Source organism: Lemur catta, chromosome 11, assembly GCF_020740605.2.
Source record: "Lemur catta isolate mLemCat1 chromosome 11, mLemCat1.pri, whole genome shotgun sequence".
In the NCBI taxonomy this organism is placed as follows: Eukaryota; Metazoa; Chordata; class Mammalia; order Primates; family Lemuridae; genus Lemur; species Lemur catta.
The window spans coordinates 45,316,799-45,337,906 of NC_059138.1; positions in this window are offsets into that span (position 1 = coordinate 45,316,799).

The window sequence follows — 21,108 nt, forward strand, 5'->3', positions numbered from 1 at the left end:
GCATGTTTTCGGAAAGATCTTTAACTACCTAAACTTAGAGTACAGATGACTGCTCTAATCTATATTATTATGTGTATCTATGTTATATTACTCTCTCTACATACTCCATATATAATATAATTTAGTATGTCACCCAGGGAAGGCTTGTTTGCCACTAAGTCCAGAACTGATCTTCAATTTATACAAACATCAAAACTTACAAATTTTTACCAAATGGGAAGGCTTGGAGGTTGAGTCATAGCAACCAAACTCAGAGAAGTGTATGTGTGTTCATGCGTGTGTTCATATGATATATTATTTACAATGAGAAATATAACTGCTAAGTGAAGCATCACAATCTTAGTGTGGGAAAAATTATTTTCACGTTGATTTTCATTTGGTGAATATTGGCTCCAAACTATGGCTTTATTTTGATATTTTAATGGATATTTGTATCCAACTAAGATATTCTGATTGATCATTTTCCTTTAAAGGGTTTGCCAGCCACAGGAGTTGCTGATGGCAAAATTTATACTTTAGAACTTCCTCCCAGGACAGTCAGCAAGAACAACATATTGTCTTAACTATCTCTGTTTTCTGTAGATTTCCATGCAATCAAAACCATTCATCTTTTCTTTTCTTTTTCTGGACCTTAATGAATGATGTTACATCCAGATTTCCTGTTTGAAATATTGCTGCTCCCAAAACTTCATAGACACTCACTCATTTGATCTTAATGTAAGGCTCTTTGTTTTAAATGTAGTTTTTTTTTTGCACCTTAGTCACTGATAACAAAATGAAGCATAATTGCCCAAGCAAATTGAGAAGCAAAATTAAAGTTTGGAATAAACATTTAATATCTCATGCTTTTAACTAAAGTTTCACAATAAGTGGAATGAATAGAGTCTGGTGAAATGAGGTTGGTTATAATACCTTACATTTGCATGACATGCTATATATTACAATGCATGTTTAAAAACATTACCTCAATTCAGTTATCAGTCCAATTTTTCTTGACTGGGATTAGCCCAATTGTATGCGTGTGCCACTGAGGCTCAGAGAGGTTAGGTAATAGCTAGTAAATAGAAGATGCAGAGAAGCTCATGAGTTGAAGGTGATAATTTTTATGTTAGGATGAATGCTGTTAGACAGTAGTCATATTGAAAGACAATGTCTGTCACATGGAAGTAGAAGGTGCCAATAAGTAGGTGCTTAGAGGATTGCTAGAAGTTGGTTATTCAGACAGTACATGAAAATGATATAAAGCAATATTGTAAGGGGAATATAATGTAGATGGAAACTGACTGAATTATTCTCAGAAAGATTGCTGTTTTTGAAGCCATAAAAATGAACTTCAAAGTATTAAAGTAAGCTTAAATATAAAAGGTTTCAAAAGCCATACTATACATACGTGTTCTTTGATTCTTGGAATGTTTTTTATTTATTCAAATGAACTTAAATATTCTTTTAGACTGTAGCTGAATTAATGGGCTTTCAAATTTTGCCTCTTTTTGTTTTGATTTTTTCTTGCTCATATTCTAAACATAATTTTCTTTTGACCTTTTGTTTATGAAATAAACAGCTAGCATAAACTTTAAATAATGAGTTTGGGCTGAATACATATTCATCAACTATATCATACTTTTGTTGGCATTTTTGTCATAACTCTCACAGATTTGTAAGCAAATATCATAGACTATTATTCAAGACACTGACAAGAAGATGAAAATACTATAAGAATATTCAAGAGTATTTTATAGCTAAATATAATTGTATCATTCAAATTTAATTGTCCCAAATTCTCCATGAAAAACAGTAATCATTATCTAATTCTCTAAATGTATTAATAATCCCCATAATAGGACACTGATATATATGATAATTTAATAAATCTTTCATGATGCAAATTTTCCCTCCCTGTCCTATTTGAGTAAAAGTTTCATGTCTCTCTAATAATTCCTTGACTAGAAATCTAACAAAAGTATATACATGCATCAAAGAATCGCTGAATATTTTTTATTTCCCTTGATTCCAACATTTACTCCTAGTGTAAATACTGTGAACTACTCAGAGAGTTTTTTTAAGTGATATTTTGCATATATATACATACACACACATACACATATAGAGCAGAATATAATTTATCCTAGTGTTAATAGTTTCTTAGTTATCAAATTCTATATCAAGTACTATATTGTTTTGATTTCTTACCATAAATTGATATAGGAATAACCATTATAGAATGAAGAATTTTCCAGGAGCCACTGAAAGCAGACTGATGAGCCTTGGCCAAAGAGCCTTGTGGTTTGAATCCAGGCTCCATGTCATCGTTATTTATTAGTAATTATAATCCCAGAAAAAAATTCAGCTCCCTTATCAAAAAATATATATATGGATATAAATATAGATAGATATATAGGATATATGGATGCATACAACCACATGGATATATGGACCAAAATACTTCTATCTCATATCCTTAATAGGATAATATATTTAAAGCAACCAGAACATTCTGGGCAGTCAATAAATGTTTGTTTTAAAATAGCAATGATAATAGCTACCTTTACTGAATGTTTGATATGTGCCAGGCCCTGAAGACAGAGTGATGAATAATACAATCAAGATAGTTCGACTCAAGGAGTTTATATCTACTAGGAAGTACCGAGAAAATAACGAGGTAAAACAATAAATAAGATTTATTAAATAAATTGGCTGACGGATGGTATAGAAGGTACCTTGTGGAGCAAGTGCCTTAGACAGAGTGAGAACTGAAAGCTTTTACTAGAAGATGCCATTTGACCAGAGGCCAAAGTAATGACAATCAGATGACACAAAGAGTTTGAGGAAAGACTAACAAGCATTTAGTTAGCTTGAGGAACCAAAAGGAAGACAGCAAGACTCAATTCTTTGTGAATTAGGAATTGTTTTGTAAGATAAGACCGGGGTGGGGGGGGGGGGAGGCAGGAGCCAGATCATACACATTGTAAATCATGATAAGAAAGCTGGATTTTCATTACAGAGCATTTAGAAGCCACCGAAGATTCCTACGTTGGAGAAGTGTCATGATCCGAATGTAATAGTTCACTTTGAGTCCTGTATGGAGAAGGAACCGCGAGGAGGAAAGAGTGAAGCAGGGAGATCAGTCTAGAACCGTTTATTAGTCTTATAAACACATGATGGTTGTTCAGGCTGTCAACAGCCAGGCGGTTCCTAAGCGGCCGGCGCGGTCGGGCCCACTCGCCCGGGTCGGGCTGGCGAAGGGCCGGGGCGCGAAGGGTTTGGACGCTTTGCTGCTCGGGGACGAGCAGGCGGCGCGAGCATCACTCGGGGAGTGCCCAGGGGTACGGATTCCGTACTTAGGAACCGGCTCGCAAGGCTCCCCATAAGGAGAATTTATACTTATATAATGAAATGAATAATTCGGGAAGTATTTTCTTCCACGCATGTAAGGAAACCCGGCGGTGTGGGCGGTTCGTTGGTGCCGCACCTTTACCCCAGCAGCTGGTCTCGCTGCCGCTGACACATGGCGTCACTTTCATTCTAACTTTGTTATCTGACCTTGTGGGTCTGTGCTCACCCTTATGACCACACCTCCAAAGCCAAAGTCCACTGCAAGTTCTTGTGAGCCTGCAGCGAAGAGAAAGGGGATTACAATGGAAAGTAAAAATAATGAAGCATTCGGAGAAAGGCCGGACATCATCATTCACTGGGAAAGCATCTGGCTTCAGTCGCTCGACTATCAGGACAATTTATAAAGGACAAAGTAAGAATGATGGAACATGTGAAAGGCAGTGCGCCAATGAAAGCATCAGTTATTACTAAGCAATGTAGTTGATTAATCATTGAAATGGAAAGGTTATTACTGATTTGGTTAGAAGATTAAAATAAGTGTAATGTTCCTGTTAGTCTAGCGCTGATGCAACATTAGGTGAGCATTAACCTTTAATATTCTTTCTTGAAATTTCTCCTTATCGCCTAGCTAAACTTCCTGTATGAGTTTGTTTTCATGTTGTTTGTTTGAATTAAAGATCACAGTAGTTTCTGTAACTTTTTACTACAGTACAGGGGTGTTATTATTATTATAGTATTATACTGTATTATTACCACATGAGCCATTGCAGTATTGTTGTTATTATTATTACTGTATATGTGCTGTTCGTCAGGGATCCGAGTTACATACAAATCTGACCTAAAGACGTTCTCAGCTGGCCAGGCATGGTGGCTCACACCTATAATCCTAGCACTCTGGGAGGCCGAGGCGGGAGGATCACTTGAGGTCAGGAGTTGGAGACCAGCCTGAGCAAGAGTGAGACCCCATCTCTACTAAAAATAGAAAAAATTAGCTGGGCGTGGTGGTGCACGCCTGCAGTCCCAGCTACTCAGGAGGCTGAGGCAAGAGGATCTCTTGAGCCCAGGAGTTTGAGGTTGCTGTGAGCTAGGCTGACGCCACGGCCCTCTAGCCTGGGTGAAAGAGCCAGACTCTGTCTCAAAAAAAAAAAAAAAAACATTTTCAGGAAAGTATCGCATCAGTATGTGGGGACCACCTGATTCCCATTAGTTCCCAAGTCCTGTAAGGGTGATCAGAGGTGGGCCTGAATAGGAGATCTGTGTCACAGCTGAATAACCCTGAGATTAAGAGATCTTGATCTTGTACAGGAACTGATGGCAAATAGGCCCCTCTTCCCTTCCAGAGAGAAACATTAGTTTTAAAACCCTGGAATGTCTCCAGTGAGGGAGACTTTAGCTTTATTACCCTGAGTGTGAGCCAATCTGGGACTGCTTTGGAGCACTTTTGCAAACATCTTCGAACAAAGCTGTCGATGCTTTTTGCTCAGAAGAGCAGCTGAAATGTTAGGATTGTCTCCCAACATATCTATGATGAAAATTTTAAAGGAAGGCAGGGCTGAGGTATAAAATAGCCCAGTGTAAAGCAGCTCAAATTACTTCAATTTTAAAGCCTCTTGTATGTCTTTTGCTTTTTATAAAGGCCATTCTCTTGTCCCAAAATGAAACAAATAAAAAATGTGATAAAAACATAAGAAATAATAAAAAGAAAGCTATTGTTTTTGTTACTAGATATACAATAATTTTATTTTTCTAATGTTGCTAGGAAACGACCCATTTCACTTACATGAGTTTTCCAAATAAGTTTACTTTCAGAAAATATTTTCAAACATTTCTTAAAATTTCTTAATAGATTATTTTAGTTGATATTTTATCTGATGTTTCACATTTAGCAAAGCTGGGACTTGAAGTTCTACCATAATTTTCATTGGTTTGCAAATCTATAAACTTGTGAGGATATGAAGGTGAATAAGAGATTTCAGGATTTTAAGGAAAAGCGTTTATATTAACTACTTACATGCCAGGGACTTTTTTCTATGCATTTCTGGATTTGGTAGTGATATTCAGAGAGCTGAGTTGCCAACTCTTTTACCTCTGAATAGCTCTGGCCAGAAATTACATTCCCTTATCATTTTTTTTACATTAAGGCTCATTAATATTCCACTTAAAAGTTACAAGAAACCAAATGTCTGACAACTAGTGAATGTCTGGCAGCCACACCGAACACAGAGAGTGAGCATTTGGGAGCTCAGAGGTTACCACAGATTGGCTAGTCTGGGAAGTTAAGGTGGCTGCAGTCCACCGAAGCAGCATCAGCACCCCCTCCCACAGGGTCTTTAAGGCAAGACTCTACATAGACAATAGAAATTTAGAATAATAAATCAGAAGGAAAATTATACTTCAGTGACCTATATGTACCTTTAAATATATAAATATAACCTCTATTATTTTCTTCATTAAAGATACTATGTTGTAACAGATTTGAACCTAAAAAGCATAACGAAGGAAATGAAAATCATTCATAATCCATCACCCACATAGTGCTACTGTTCCCATCTGGGCTTATTTTCTATGACATTCTCTCTATCTCTCTGTCTCTCTCTCCCCCTTTGTGAATATGTATGGGTCTAAAATTTCTGACATAAAGCTCATAGTTTGTCATCCTCTCTCTGTTTTTTTTTTTCATTTATGATATCAAAAGCATTTTCAGATGTCCACATCTTTTAGTCACTTTCTATTCCCAAACTTTTCCTCCAGTTCTGTGCTTTTAAATCTTTCTCTTTCCTGGCCATCCCTCTAACTCAAGTTGAGTTTGCCACCTCCTGATGTTCCCAGGAATTCCTATGCACAGCTCTGTCTCAGCACTTAGCATATTTCAGTTGGTACTTCTTGTCTCTGCCATTACATGGCACAGTCCCTCAGGTCAAGAACAATGCCCCTCACCTCCACATCACCAGCACACCCCGCTTCACATTCAGGGAATAGAAGCGCAATAAAAGTTTGTTGAATGAATGTTGAGGTGATGACCACGGTTGGATTGTTGCAGTTCAAATGTTGCCTTTTCCCAGTAATCACCTCCATGGGAAAGTATTGCTTTACTTTTTGGGACTTCTGTATTACAGTTGGTCTGCCATGTCAGCAGGTTCCTCATCCAGGGATTCAACCAACCTCACATAGAAAATATTAAAAAAATTAAAAAGCATTGACATTGCATTAGGTATTATATGCAATCCAGAGATGATTTAAAGTATATGAGAGGATGTGCATAGGTTATACACAAATACTATGCCATTTCCTACAAGTGACCTTGGCATCCTTGGATTTTAGTATCCAGGGGAGGCCTGAAACCAATCTTCCATGGATGCTGAGGGACAACTATACTATGTTTTTCATGGCAATTGTTATTACTTTTTTTGGATAAAAATGAAGTCTTGTTGAGGGCAGAAACGATGCTATCTTTAATGTCATACCTCCTCCCAGTGCCCTGTAGGGAATCTACACAGAGGAAACCAAATATTTAAGTTAAATCACTGACCTAGCAAATTAAATTCTTCCTGCAGAGAACCAGGGATTCAAACATATGAATTTTATTATCAATAATCATTATCTCAAATGAAAATATCTAGAGGAAAGAAAGCCATAACATAAACATCTTCTTTATTAGAGAAGAGTTTTATAAAAATTTCTTGGTATGGCATTTAAATATATTCAGGAAAGATGGCATTCAGAACAGGCTACCCCCAAATATGCCACCTTAGCATACTGGATATTTTGAGATGAAGGAATTTAAGATCTAGTAGGTGCAGGAAGGATTTTCTGACCTTCCCCTGACACAGGTCATAAGACCTTCATGTGGGAGGTGCCCTCCCCATACCTGGAGGAATGGAGCTTCCTTATCTGCGAAGTCAAAGGGATGCCAAGAAGAGTCCGAACAAACAGGCCTTGCTGTTTCCTCCAGTTTACCACACTCAGCCCATACCTCTGCCCAGCACATTTCTCCATAACTGTCTACTCTTCATCAAACCCAGCATTCAAAACACTCAGGCTTGACCACTTCCTTTGGGTCCGAAGCCTCCCATGTCATGTAAAACTATATTAAATAAATTTGCATGCTTTTCTCTTGTTAATCTGCCTTTTGTTATAGGAGCCCAACTAAGAATTTAGAAAGGTAGAAGAAAGAGATATATTTCCTCCCCTGTAGAACTTACATATTTGGAGACAGGAAGGGTTGTTCCTTTGTATCTTATTTTGTCATAGCCCAACATATCAATAGAATGTTTCTGTGATTATGATGGCATGTATATTTATTTTAAGAAATTCTAAATAATCTCAATAAAAAAATCACTTTCCTGAGACTCTTTCATTATATAATAACTATTAGGTTCTTCACTCTCTCTCTCTCTTTTCACATAATCAAAATGAGGGCATTATTTCGCCAAATTTTTAGATTTATCTTCTAAAAGAAAATTAAAATTTATGCCAGATTGTGTGATGTTCTCTCTTGTTCTACAAATGTACATTTTTGAAATGGTAATATAAATATTTTGATTCATAAACATTAAAAAGGCACTATTTTGATCTGTGCTTCTTTTTCTAAAAATAACTCATATTTATTGCATTTATTACATTTTCTTATTGAAATTTTAATATCTGGGTACTACAGTAATAAAACTGTTCACTATGTAATGGGTGATATTGTTATGTTAACTACCTACTTTACATTACAGTTATACATAATTTTTGACATCATAAAGGTGATTGAAGATCATAATAAAGTTTAAAGCAGTTATGCCATTTTTCAGTTTTATTTGAGGTAACAGAATATTTTGTTCCAGTCACAGGGTAACCATAGTATTTGAATATCTAGTCCTACATACGGTGTTCAAACTGTCATATTACATTAAAAATGTCCTTGGACTAGAAATTTTAAACATGAAATTTCAATGCAATTTTACTATTACACCAGAAGGCATTTGAATTTAAACAAGTTCTTACCCTAAGTCCAGTTTCTTTTTCTGCAACATTCAGTTCCAACACTCAATAAACATTTCCTGCACTCTCACTATATTCTAAACACTGAAAGTGTAGGGCTGAAAGGCACAGACCCTAAAAGATTAGTGGTGTCAAAGTATAATTTTCAAAACGGTAAATATATAAGTGTCATAGGAACATGAAATGAACACATGTCAAAAGTTTAATTCACTCATTAATGATAGAACCTGTAAGATGATAAGGATGGCTCAAAGAGTATTGGAAAGAAGGAAGTACTTGGAGTGGTGAAAAAGACTGCTTGAATAATGAAGACGACCAGAACATGTCACCCCAATATATATATTTTTTGGTATATAGATTATTTTGAGCTAAAAATAATTGGGAGCCAGCTAAAAATAATTGCAAAGAAAAGCTCTCTTTACCAATCCCTAACTGCCTAAAAATAGGGAATAAATTTTCCCTTTTATGAAGGAAATTTACATTCATAAATGAGTTTCGTACCAGAGATAACTCATATCTGCATAACAAGACAACCCTTATCTGTCATACATTCTCCGCTCCCTACTTACCTTCCCATCACTTGCCTTCCCAGTCCAGAAGCCTCAAAGTTCTGTTCTTTCTTTTGACCTACAGTGGTTTGTTTATAAGCCTCATTCACCTGGCTGCCTGTTTGAGTCTCATTTGTGTGTGTGTGTGTGTGTGTGTGTGTGTGTGTGTGTGTGTCTCATTGCACATGTACCTACTTAAAACTTTTTTTTCTCTTATTAATCTACCTTTTAACAGTTTGATCTGTGGGCCCCAGTCATTGAACCTAAGAAGGTAGAGGGAAAAAGATTTTTCCTCCCCTGCAAGTACTGTTTAACACAGTGACATAAAAGTACATTTTGTCTCAGTATTATCTAGCCTAGGGGCAGGGAATTTGGTTGTTTTCCATTTTCATACTGTTGTATCATGTTGCTGTCTGTACTTTGTTGCCATTTATAGGTAATGATCTCCTTCATAGCATAGTTCAGATTTCTCTTTAAATGCAGATTCTAATTGCTCTCCTGTTAAGGAGGGTTGGTATACCCCTAATTGTTCCATATTTAATTTCAACTTATATTTCTCTCCAGCTTCTCTCTCATTCTCCATTTTCATCACAGGGGCCTATGAAAACATTCCCAGTGGAAGTGCAAAGAAGTTCTTAATGCACTCTTTTCAGCAGGATCTAGTCTCAGGCCTGAGTTATGAATGCAGCACGTCTGTCCTGGCTCTTTTGAATAATACTATTAAAAATCCTTCTTGGGTGTAGCATCTCAGAAGTTTAATATTTATCAGCCTCATACTCTCTGTCTGGTTATACCTGTACCTGCAATTTTCCAATATTGAAATAACAGCCTATTTGATAATGTGAAAACTTTCCTTCCAATTGAAATCTTTTTTTTATAATCTTAGACAAGAATAAAAATCTTTTAAAGTTCACTGCCTTGTGGAAATATGTTAAAGTTATATTTTCTTAATGGGAATTCAACAGGGCAGCGAGATGAATACTTTTCTATTCATGCAGCTGTTAGTTCTAACTCCTGAGCTGCATCGCCTTTGGAACTTCTTCTCTACCTGCTGGCAGCTTCTTTCCTCACTAGCCTTACCAGGAAAATATTAATAGATGCAGGTATATAAAGTGTAAACTACATGTATGTGTTATGATTAAGGGGGCCAATGCAAAATGTCATATAACTGAAGATTTATACTGACTTAATTTAAGGCACATAAAATTCCAAGAACAGATATATATAATTTAAGTCACAAATTTGAAGCAATTAACTCTGCTGTAATTCACTAGGAGAAAATAACCTCTTAGTACTCCCCCCCCCATTTCAGAGCTATTCACATCATTCTACGTGCACAATATATAGTTGTTGACTGATTTCACGTCAAATAAATTCAACAGGTGTGATTGAGTGCCTATTACACAGCAGTCCCTTTTCAAGGTGTTGTGATCTGTCAGTGAGGACAGCAAAGAGCCCTGTCTTATGGAGCTTACATTCTAATAGGTGCAGCCAGACAATAAATAATTAATAGAATAAATAATTAAACTAGGTGATATGTTAGGAGGTGGCAAGCACTATGTAAAAAGGAAAAGGTGGAGAAATGTGAAGGGAATGAGGAGTGGTGGGAAGGGATGTTGGGAAAGATAATTGCGGTATTAGAATGGCCGGGCCACGAAGAGAGGGTAAAGTTTGCCAAAACATACCCCAAAGTAGTTTGTCACCCAGAAGGGACAGCAAGAACAAAGCCTCAAGGACAGTGTCCCCAGCATGTTAGAAAACTTGCAAGAAAGCCAATGTGGCCAGAGCAAAGTGAGCAAGGGGGAGAAAAGCAGAGCAGTGGACAAAGTCAGAGAAGTGATTTCTTCCCTTATTTCATTTCAGAATTCACAATGACTCGTTTGATCAACTTTCTCTTTTCAAAAATCACTTCCATGGATAGAAATAGCCAAATAAATATGGGAAATATTTTGATGTTTATTATTATCCATAATAACGTTAATGGTAAATGGCATTTGTATTATTAAATATATTATTCCATGATAAATAGTTCTCATTTGTAGTTCTAAAAGATAAATGGAAAAATTAATTAAAAAAATCAATTTTGGAATAAACTTAATGGACCACAAAGTTTTACAAATGAAGTTCAAGGCAATTAAAAAATGCATACAAACCGAGCCTCAATCCTACTACAGTATTCATGTCTCCCATTACAGAATCTCCATTAATGTTGGCGATTTCCAAATTTAGATTTTTCTAGTGATTTAGGAGTTTGGTCAGTTAGTGCCACCTACTGGCATTTCTTGGTAAAGCAACCAAGAGAGTTTTAAAACATACTTTTTACCTTTCTTTTATAGCAACCATTTGCCAAACTGGTATGAAAGGAGCAGAAATTACAGGTGGCATCAGAAGCGCTGTAATAGTAACTAATCAAAGAATTAAAGGCTGTGAAAAGAGTGACGTGGAAAACAACCAAACATAGTAAGGGATTGACCACCTCCACATTGGCTCCAACTAGGTATTAGAAATCAAAATTTTACAATTAGGCCTCTGTCTTTTTAGATTTTATCAAAGCCACAGAATTTCATAAACTTCTCAAACCATGCAGAAACTGTAAACAGCCATCATTTCACTATGCAAAAGTATAATGTTACCACTTACTTGAGGATGCCAATGAGAATGCCTCAAAATATTTAGTCTAATGACAGTAAAAATTAAGCTAATTTATACCATAGTTTAAAGTTTTAGTTTTTCTATCTAGTTTTTCAGCTTTAAATCTTTTTTGATCATTTCCTTCACTAACCCCTCAATTTTTGTGACAAAATTCTTGGCGTCATCTTTCTATTGAAAGATCGCTTTATAAAGAAATCTTCTCAATTGAGTCTGAAGCTTATTTTCAAATGTATTTACTAGATTAATTGATTTATGGAAAGATTTGTTTTTTTATAGAGGGTCAATTTTGCCAGTCCTTTGGGTATTTCTAATGGAGCACTGGTCTGGAAGCCATGACCCCTGGGTTCCGATCCACCTCTGTCACCGTGAACCTAGGTCACACGTGATAAGTCTAGGTATCCTTACCTTAAAAAGAAGGCAAGAAATGTATTGCAACAAAAGAAGAAATGATACACATTATATAAGAGGAGAGAGATATAAATAGAGATGGCACTATAAACATTTCAGCCCTAAAGGAAAATATTCTGCTAGCTGTTGTAACTTGATATTGATACTTTGTTCATTTTTTACTTCTGGGTTACAAAATCAGTGGGACAAATTATTATATTCTTCATAAGAGTTAGGATCAGTTATTTTATAAGATATTTTACTAAATCATTATTGCTATATAACATTTGAATTGTTAATAGTTTTCATATGTCATTAAAACACCCATTAGATATTTTAAGCACTTTTACATTGATAATGTTTTTTTATTTGACTATATTTTTTATTTATACTATACATTGTATAGTATAAATTTCATTGCTCTATTTTTATAATACAACACAAAATACATGGGAATATCACCTTTTCTACAATACATTAATAACTTGAATCCTTAAAATTTGATGTGTCATATAATATGGAAGAGCTTGAATTCACGTTATTTTGATTTTTAAAACTTGACTTAAAAGGTACAGTTCTGGAAATAGGCAATAAGTAGATCAGTTAAACCTAAAGACAACAATAAATCAATAGTTTTTAAGCTTGTTTGTTATTAAGAATCTCAAGGGGCATTTGTTCAAAATACAATTGACTAGGCCATGTCCGAGACCTGCTAAATTAGAATCTTCAGAGGAGTCTGAAAATTTTGTTTTTGTAAAAGGTACCCACTGGACATTATTGTCATATTAATGTATAAGACATAGCTCTAATTCAAACATAAAACCTAGCATAGGACAGAATCTTAAAAGGCAAGATAATCCCTGTTCTAATACTTCTAACTTTAAACAAGTGCCTTTGCTAATCTAAGCCTTGATCTTCTCATCTGTAAAAAGTGTAACAATGATTGTACCTAAGTAACAATAGAGGAGTGAGCATTGGATCAATGTATATAAAACATTTAGCACAGTATCTGGTACAAAACAAGGGCGTAGATAATATCAGCTGTGATTATTGCTATGTCAAGGTAATCATTCTTACAGAATGATTTCAAGCCTTAGAATTTATAGTTATTTAAAAAAAATTATTTGCAATGGAAAATTTCTAAAGTTATTAAAACTTTAGATAAATTAATTTGTGAAATAAAAGTGTGCTGTACTCATACTTGTATTGTTTTTATAAATATTGAAATATAAACCCTGTAGAATTTTTTTTTTTTTACTTTCAAAGAGTTATAGCACCATCTTGTGGCAAAATGGCTGCAGAGCTAAAACAACAATTTACCAAACTTCTTTAGCCATCATGGAATCAAAAATTATTTGTAGAAGTGAAGGAATGTATGAAACGCTACAGATTTTGGCCAATAAAGATAAATAAATGAATGAATGCACAAACAAGTAAATTTCTAAATAGAGAAGTAAAACTGAGAAATACAATTCTAAGCTGAGAATTTCAAATCTTTCATTGGCAGGAAGCTGTCAAGTTAATGACTCACCAGGTGCATAAATTGCTCCTGGAACCTCAGCTAAATGGCCAAAATTTGAGCTTTGAAAAGTCGGCACTATCAGGCAACTAAGTGTCGAGTTACAGGCAACCCCCACTGCATCTCAGACACTCAACTTAGGTGGGACATTGGACATGTGTGTAAGTCCACTGATGTTTACTATAACATATGTGCACTTTATACATGGAATTCAAATTCCTAAAATCATTTTATGTGTGTTTTAAAAATCCACTTAGAAAAATATTTAAGACTAATTTTACATGGAATCCCATTTTTCTACCTCCCCTTCCTATCCTGACAATTTTCCAAATGATGGAATAATTGAATTAGAGTGCCAGCACAAATTTCATGAAGATTTTACACTATTTCAATTTCATTGTCCAAAATGAATATTCAAAAATCAAGCATTTGTCCAATCTGCCATTAACATGAAACACATTGATATGAGCTGTCAATGGGGCACCAAATTATTTCTTTCATCAAATTTTATCAGTATATTTTACTCCTTATCAACTTATTTTTCTGACAAGTTAGCAGCATTGACCAGCTGAAATTAACTTTAAAAAGCCATCTGGTATAAAATAATTAAGTTATTACTAGCAAGCTCCTTATCATTTTCCTTTTTTGCATTTAATAAAACTCTTCTGAACACACTTTGACATTCCCTACTTAATTCTCACCCACTGGTATTCAATTATCATTCTAGTCATATACACCAACAATGGCTTCCTTAATCTGCTTCACCAAGCTAGCAATTAGAAAGAGATTACCCTGAATAACAGGAAAAAGCGGAATATTTCTAAATAGGTAATTCTTTAAACTTAGGGAATTATGAAAGTCCTTAGAATAATATGATTTGTAACAACTGTCCTGTTTTTTTCTTCATATTATAAGCTAACTTTGAAGATTTGTAATGAACTTCTGCAAGTTAAAAGAGAAATTTCTTGCTGAAAATAAATTTCCTTCAGTTTGTTTAACCCAATTTCTCGCCAATTTATATGATCAAAAATTACTTTGTATACCACCAGTAAATATTCTGCAAAGCAAATATTTCACTGAACATAGTTGGGAAAACATTGGCCATTAACATAGTATATACAACCCATAGTATATACAACTTAAAAGTCTCACGCCTGCCTAAGTCTCCAGCCAAATCTCTTTCCTTTGCCCCCTTACTTCTCCATTGCTGCCATGACAGAGTGTCTTTATGTTTCCTAGAGGAAGCAAAATTGTTATGTCAGTGAAATTTGACTTTTGTATCTACACTACTCCATTCTTTATGTGTCTTAGATTTTAATATATCTGTCTGGTACTGTAATAGATATTGAGGATATGTGTCGAGCAAGAGTCATGATCCTGCCCTCACAGAGCTTACAGTGTGGTTGGGGAGAAAGATATTATTACAATAATTATACTACTATAAAATGATCAACTGTAATCAGTGATACGCAGGAAAAATATGGGATGGCAGGGTAAATTAAAATAAGGTCAGATTCAGTCTACAGAGTCAAACGTGTTATTAGTTTGATTAGAGACTAACCTAGTTTTAGGAATGAAATCAGAAGTAGTCGCTTTGTTCTATTAAATATAAGTGAAAACAGATACACAGGGCACAAGGGGACAATCTACACAGCAGGAGGGGATCTTATCACATGCAATAGGAATGGCAGGATGGATGCAGCATTCGGCATGTTGATGCAGACTTTCCCAGAGAGTCAATTATTCAGTCTATTCTTTTTATATGGCTGGTTGGAATTAGGCTTGACTGTTGTCCAAGCTGCTAAGGTGTTCAGGGATGTGACTTCTCAGACACAAACCATCTGTCAATCGTTTAAAAATGATTGCTTCAAGCAAATCACATTTTTACATTTCAAACACAGCAATGATCAAAATTCAAAATGCTAAAAAAATTCAAAATGCTGAAGTAAGATCACACAACATAAGCCAATTATATATTTAAGGCCTACAGCCTACAATTTAGTAAATTGCGGTCCCGTAAATGGTATTTACTTGGCAGCTTCAGGCTCCAGAAGTGAATTGTTCTTCAGACTTCTTCAAATATTACTGAAAGTGTGATATTTGAAATGAGATTTAAAGGATGAATATTAGGCCAGGCACAGTGGGTCATTCCTATAATTCTAGAACTTTGATAGGAAGAGGCAGAGGATTTCTTGAGGCCAGGAGTTCCAGACTAGCTTCAAGTCTTCAAGGCCGGCCTCAGCAACATAGAAAGATCTCATCTCAAAAAAACAAAAATAAAAAGAAGCCAAGCTAGTATTTCTAGCTGCTTAGGAGGCTGCAGTGGAAGGGTCCCTTGAGCCTAGGAGCTCAAGGTTATAGTGAGCTATGATTGCCCCACTGCACTCCAGTCTGGGCAACAGAGTGAGACCCCCTCTCTAAAAAATAAATAAATAAATAAAAGTTAAAAATAGGATGAGTATTATCTTGGTAAAGAAAATAGCCTGGGCAAATGTCCTGGGGCGGCCCAAGAAGAAAGCACTAATGAAGCCAATATCAGGACTTCTGCAAGGAAATATCCCAGCCAGATCACTCTACAATAAGGACCACAATTGAAGAGCCACATCTAAACCCAGAGCTTTCATTCGTGTTTCTCATGTGCCACTCTTTAAATGTGAGCAAACATACAACCAACAACAACAAAAAAAGAAGACAAAAAAGAGGAACTATGAATTATACATACAGAGGAAAAACATCATAAGACAAATTTAATATCCTTAGAAAAATAAGAAGGATTGTAAATTAAAATGAGTGCTCTGAAAAGGTAACAGTCAATGACAAACAGAAGTATATGTTTGATGATTAAAAATATGGTAGCAGAAATAAATAAGTCCAAAATAATATTTGGAATATAAAGTTAGCAATCTTCTCATAGAGAAAAAAACCAAAATAAGTGGAAAATAGTGAAGAAAAAGAGAAAGGAAAATCGAGAAACAATCCAGGAGATCCAACTGCAAGTTCAGGAAGAGAAAAAAGTACATAGATACAACAAAGTCAAGCATAAAATTATTTGCAAAAGATTACCAAAACTGAAGAATATGAATTCCTACAACAAAGAGATTACACACAGAGTGCCTAACACAAGGGAAGGAAACAGAGCTCATCCAGGTATTAAGAAAGGAGCACTGACAAAGTGGGGAAGAAGAGAGAGAGAGAGTTGGTTTCAAACAAAAGATCAAAAATTTGAAAGATTTCAATAACAATTGGGATTATTGGGACTAGAAGACAGTAAAGAAATACTTTCAAAATTTTAAGAGACACCAATTTCCAACCTAGTATTCTATACCTTGCCAAATTAGTAAGTGGAATGTTGATAGGATGCAGAAATATTCAGACATGCAAAAATCTCAAAAAAAAATTTCTTGTGCATTTTTCACTAGGAATCTGCCAGGAGCTGTGCTCCATCAAAACAAGAGAGTAGACAAACAATAATAACAACAATAAAAACAAACAAAAAGAAGGATGTGGGATCCCAGGACATAGGAGATCCTACAAAAGAGAGAGGTGAAAGAGGGGAAGGGAATCCTAAAATGATAGTATAAGGGACCAGAGCTGTATGTGGTCTGGAAAGCAACCACTCTAGATTGTAGCAGGTCAGAAGTTCTCAGGAAAGATGTATTTTTCTAAGAAGAGAAAACTGGGAGAAAACTCAACATGCTTGAATATAGTAAGAGGTATCTTATGTAACTGAAGGGGAGTTTTATGTTCAATTAGTGAAGAGTACATATAAAATCTATCAAATTAAAGGGACAAATATAGCTTCAAGGAAGCAAAATGTTATACAATAAAGAAATAGTAAATGTAGTATATTTGACTTAGTCCTATAAACCAAATCCAAAATTTCACTTGTAAGTAAATTGTTTTAAACAAGGGACTCCCCCCACTCTACTATACTACTGCACTCTTTGCATAAAGAGACCTTTTGTGGAGGACAAAGTTCTCTACAAAATATTGGGAGGGGGAAGATGAGAAGGGTATATTTGTATGGGATATACATCCTCTACCTATAGATCTGTATAGGTAGAGGAAAAAACTAAAACACTTTATATACAGATTTTGCCATTATGGACAGGAAATGATACATGCAGAGAGCTGAAGACCCAAAGCTATCAGAAAAATCTGACTTAGTCTTGTGAGTCATTTAAGAGATAAAACATAAATAGATCACGGCAGAAAGGCTTTCATCTCTCAGGGACTGCTGAGCACACACCCTGTGCATCTTCTCCATTCGTTGGGATCATTGAATGCTTCTTAGTGCACTTGATATACACATGGTGTATCTATTCAATCCAACTCAGGGGTCTCCAGCAGAGGACATGATTCACAAATGCTGGAGCAGGGGAAACAGCAGCTTTAAATAAAGATGGATCTGGAATTTCCAGTCTTATTTCAACATTTTCCTTTTGTAGTGGGCTAGTTCTGCTAGTCAGTAATTCAAACTAATATGACATAATTCATGCTTTTTACCCTAAAAAAGGGCAATGAGAAGCAGTAAGCCGGTTTTGTGGAGAGAGATTAATTATTGAATCAAAGATTTAAAAATCTTGAAATAGGATTTTTAAAGTAAAATGCATTTTTCTTTAAAATGCTTGGGAATGTGTCTTCCTTTATCAAAGGAACTGCTTTATTGAGTCCAGAAGCTGAGGGAGAAAAATAATTTTTTTAATGCCAAGTTGACAGCATATTTTAGGGAAAAAAAGTAACTGTAGTAAGAAAGCACCTACAGCTTGATAAGCGTTCTTAACAATGAGTTCTAATCATCACTACATAAAACACCACTGAATAATAATTAACTTTGCTCCTTAGGTGAATGTCTTAAAATATATATATGTTGCACCTTAAAAAGATTCCTGATTCAAAAATATTCAGGGACTATGGGGACACTAATTGAGATGCTGAGGGATCAGTCTCCACCATGACAATTGCTTGGTCTCCTCCTCATTTCCTGATCTCACAACAGCTTCCATAAAAATATTTCAGACTGTGTGGGTGTTGGGGCTGCCCATGTCCAAGCCAGGCAGAATTTCATGATGACAGAAAGCAAAAATTTTCCATAAGCTCTCTCTCTCTCTCCTCCTTTTTTTTTTTTTTGAGACAGGGTCTCACTCTGTTGCCCTGGCTAGAGTGCAGTGGCATCATCTTAGCTCAAACTCTTGGGCTCAAGTGAACCTCCTGCCTTAGCCTCCCAAGTAGCTGGGACTACAGGCACGAACCACACCCAGCTAATTTTTCTATTTTTTATAGAGACGATGTCTCCCTATGTTGCTCAGGCTGGTCTTGAACCCCTGGCCTCAAGCTATCTCCTGCCTCAGCCTCCCAAAGTGCTGGGATCACAGGCATGAGTCACTGTGCCCGGCCTCTCTCACCTTCTAACTCAAGACTCCAACATTCAGTCTTGATGTTCCTGGGAAGAACTGTAAGTTTGAGTTTTTAGCTTTAGCTTGTGAGTACTTGGTCCTCAGTCCTGACTCTGTCCTGTTGTGTGTAGGACACTGGGAACATTAGCTCACATTGAGTAATGTTTAACATATTGAAGGCAAAGTGATACTTTTAATGGTGACTTTTGATAATGTTATTGGTGGTAGTAATTATAATGAAGAATATTATACAAATAGGACAAAGGACAGAAGAGGATATAAAAAACAAATATCAACAAAAAGGCCAATAGGTTAGATAGATTGCAAGTGAGGGCCTAGACTTCAATGAAAACAATAATTTGTATTAATTACATATGTCAAATGTATCTAGGTCCTGGGATATTTTTCTTCCCTAAGAGCAGACATACTTTCATATTCCACTAAACAATTGCAAAGGCAGCAGCTCTGAGCATTCCTTTGAAGTATGTACTAAGAAAACATTTCAAGCACTACTAAAGTATGCTGCACCATCATTAAAAGCCAATATTAAAATTCAGAAATCAAAAGAATGTTTACACCAGGCTAAGCCACTTTTTTTTCCCCCACATTAAAAGAACATCAAGCTATCTAAAATGATTTAGTTTAAAAGGTCTCTTTTTCTTGTTTACCCATCAACTAAGAAGGCACTGGGCCAACATCATTTATCTTAGAATTTTTAGCATTCTCTTTGTATAAATTGTTTAAAAGGGCAAACTATACACATACAGTATCATATTTTGTATAAGAAATAGGCTGAGAAAAACAAAATTATACTTGAACAAAAAAATAGTGTTCAGTACTAGCCAAAATGGAATTGAAGTACACTGATTTCTAATTCTAAACATAACTCCCATTTTTCCGACAGTCTTAAGCTTTAATTGACATTAAATTTCCCTAGCCTGCTTTTCCATATTTTATAGTGGGTTCTTGCAAATGATCTGCTTTGGTGGCTTTGGAAGTGCCCCTCTCAGGGCTCCTTTATGAAAACCTTCTGTGGGGAGGACAGTGGTCTCAATACAAAGTTTCTGTCCTTTACCAGTTCTCAAACCTAAACCAATTTTGAGTTCCAGAATCCATTGACTGAAGAGGTGACTGTTGTGACTCAGAAAACAACACCCTAAAATTAAGGCTTCAGAAGCAGCCTCAGAGGCAAAAGTTTTTCTCTGACCTTCTCCTATCCTCCTGTCTCTCAGTCCCAATCCCCCCAAGGGTTGCCATAGAAACTAGGCTTCCTCTTCCCTAAAGTGGGTCAGCAAAACCAGAACCCTGGTTCTCCAAAGCCAGCCATAAAACCTAAAATACTATCTAACTCTCCCTCCACCTTTCTATGTAAAAACTGACCATAAAGAAATCATGTCTACCTTGTTTGACTGCAGGTCATGAGACTCTCCCTTTCCAGATAGGGTTCTGCCCCATATCCAGAAGGAAGAAATGCTACACAGAGATCAAGAAGAATCTACCCTGACAGGCCTTGCTGGGTTTCCCCACTCAGTCTATTAGCATTAAAGCATGCCCTTTTGTCCAATCATATTTCTACATGACTGTCCATACTTCGTTAAACCTAAGCATAAAAATGGACAAATTCCCCTGCATCTTTGGGTCTTTGTTGTGAAGGCTCTCATGTACAGGTTAAATAAATTTGTATGCCTTTCCTCCAGTTAATCTGCCTTTTGTGAGTTGAGTTTTCAGTGAACTTTCAGAGTGTGAAGGGAAAATTTCCCCTGGCCCCTATATGACCATGTGCCCAGGAGGAACAAGTCTGTAATATGATAGCACAGATGTACTGTAATGATTCCCCAAGTCCCTCCCCAAAGAGACTTATGCCATTTACTCATAGGACCATTTACTAGGGAGAAAGAAATACCCAGAGGACTGTTGAGCATACAGTTTGAGTGGATATTGACACCTGGAGATCCAGTGAGCCATCATGGCCCTCTAGTTAGGGTGGTTATTACAGGGGTCAAGTAATAAATGGAGTCCTGCCGAAGTCTAGCTTGAAGCAGATTTACTGATCTGGTGGTCATTTCCTGGTCTCCAAATATGCAATTGGTATTTCACTTGGCAATTGCAGCATTTCCCATATTGGGTCCTTGGATTTATGGGAAAGATCAAGTGGAAATCTCTGAAATTACCCTTCTTCCTTACCTATACTAAATAGTAAATCAAAATATCTCTGGGGGACAGAAAGGAATGGTAAAAATTAGCACATGATTAGAGAACTAAAAGTTGCAAGGGTGTGCAGCCCTAA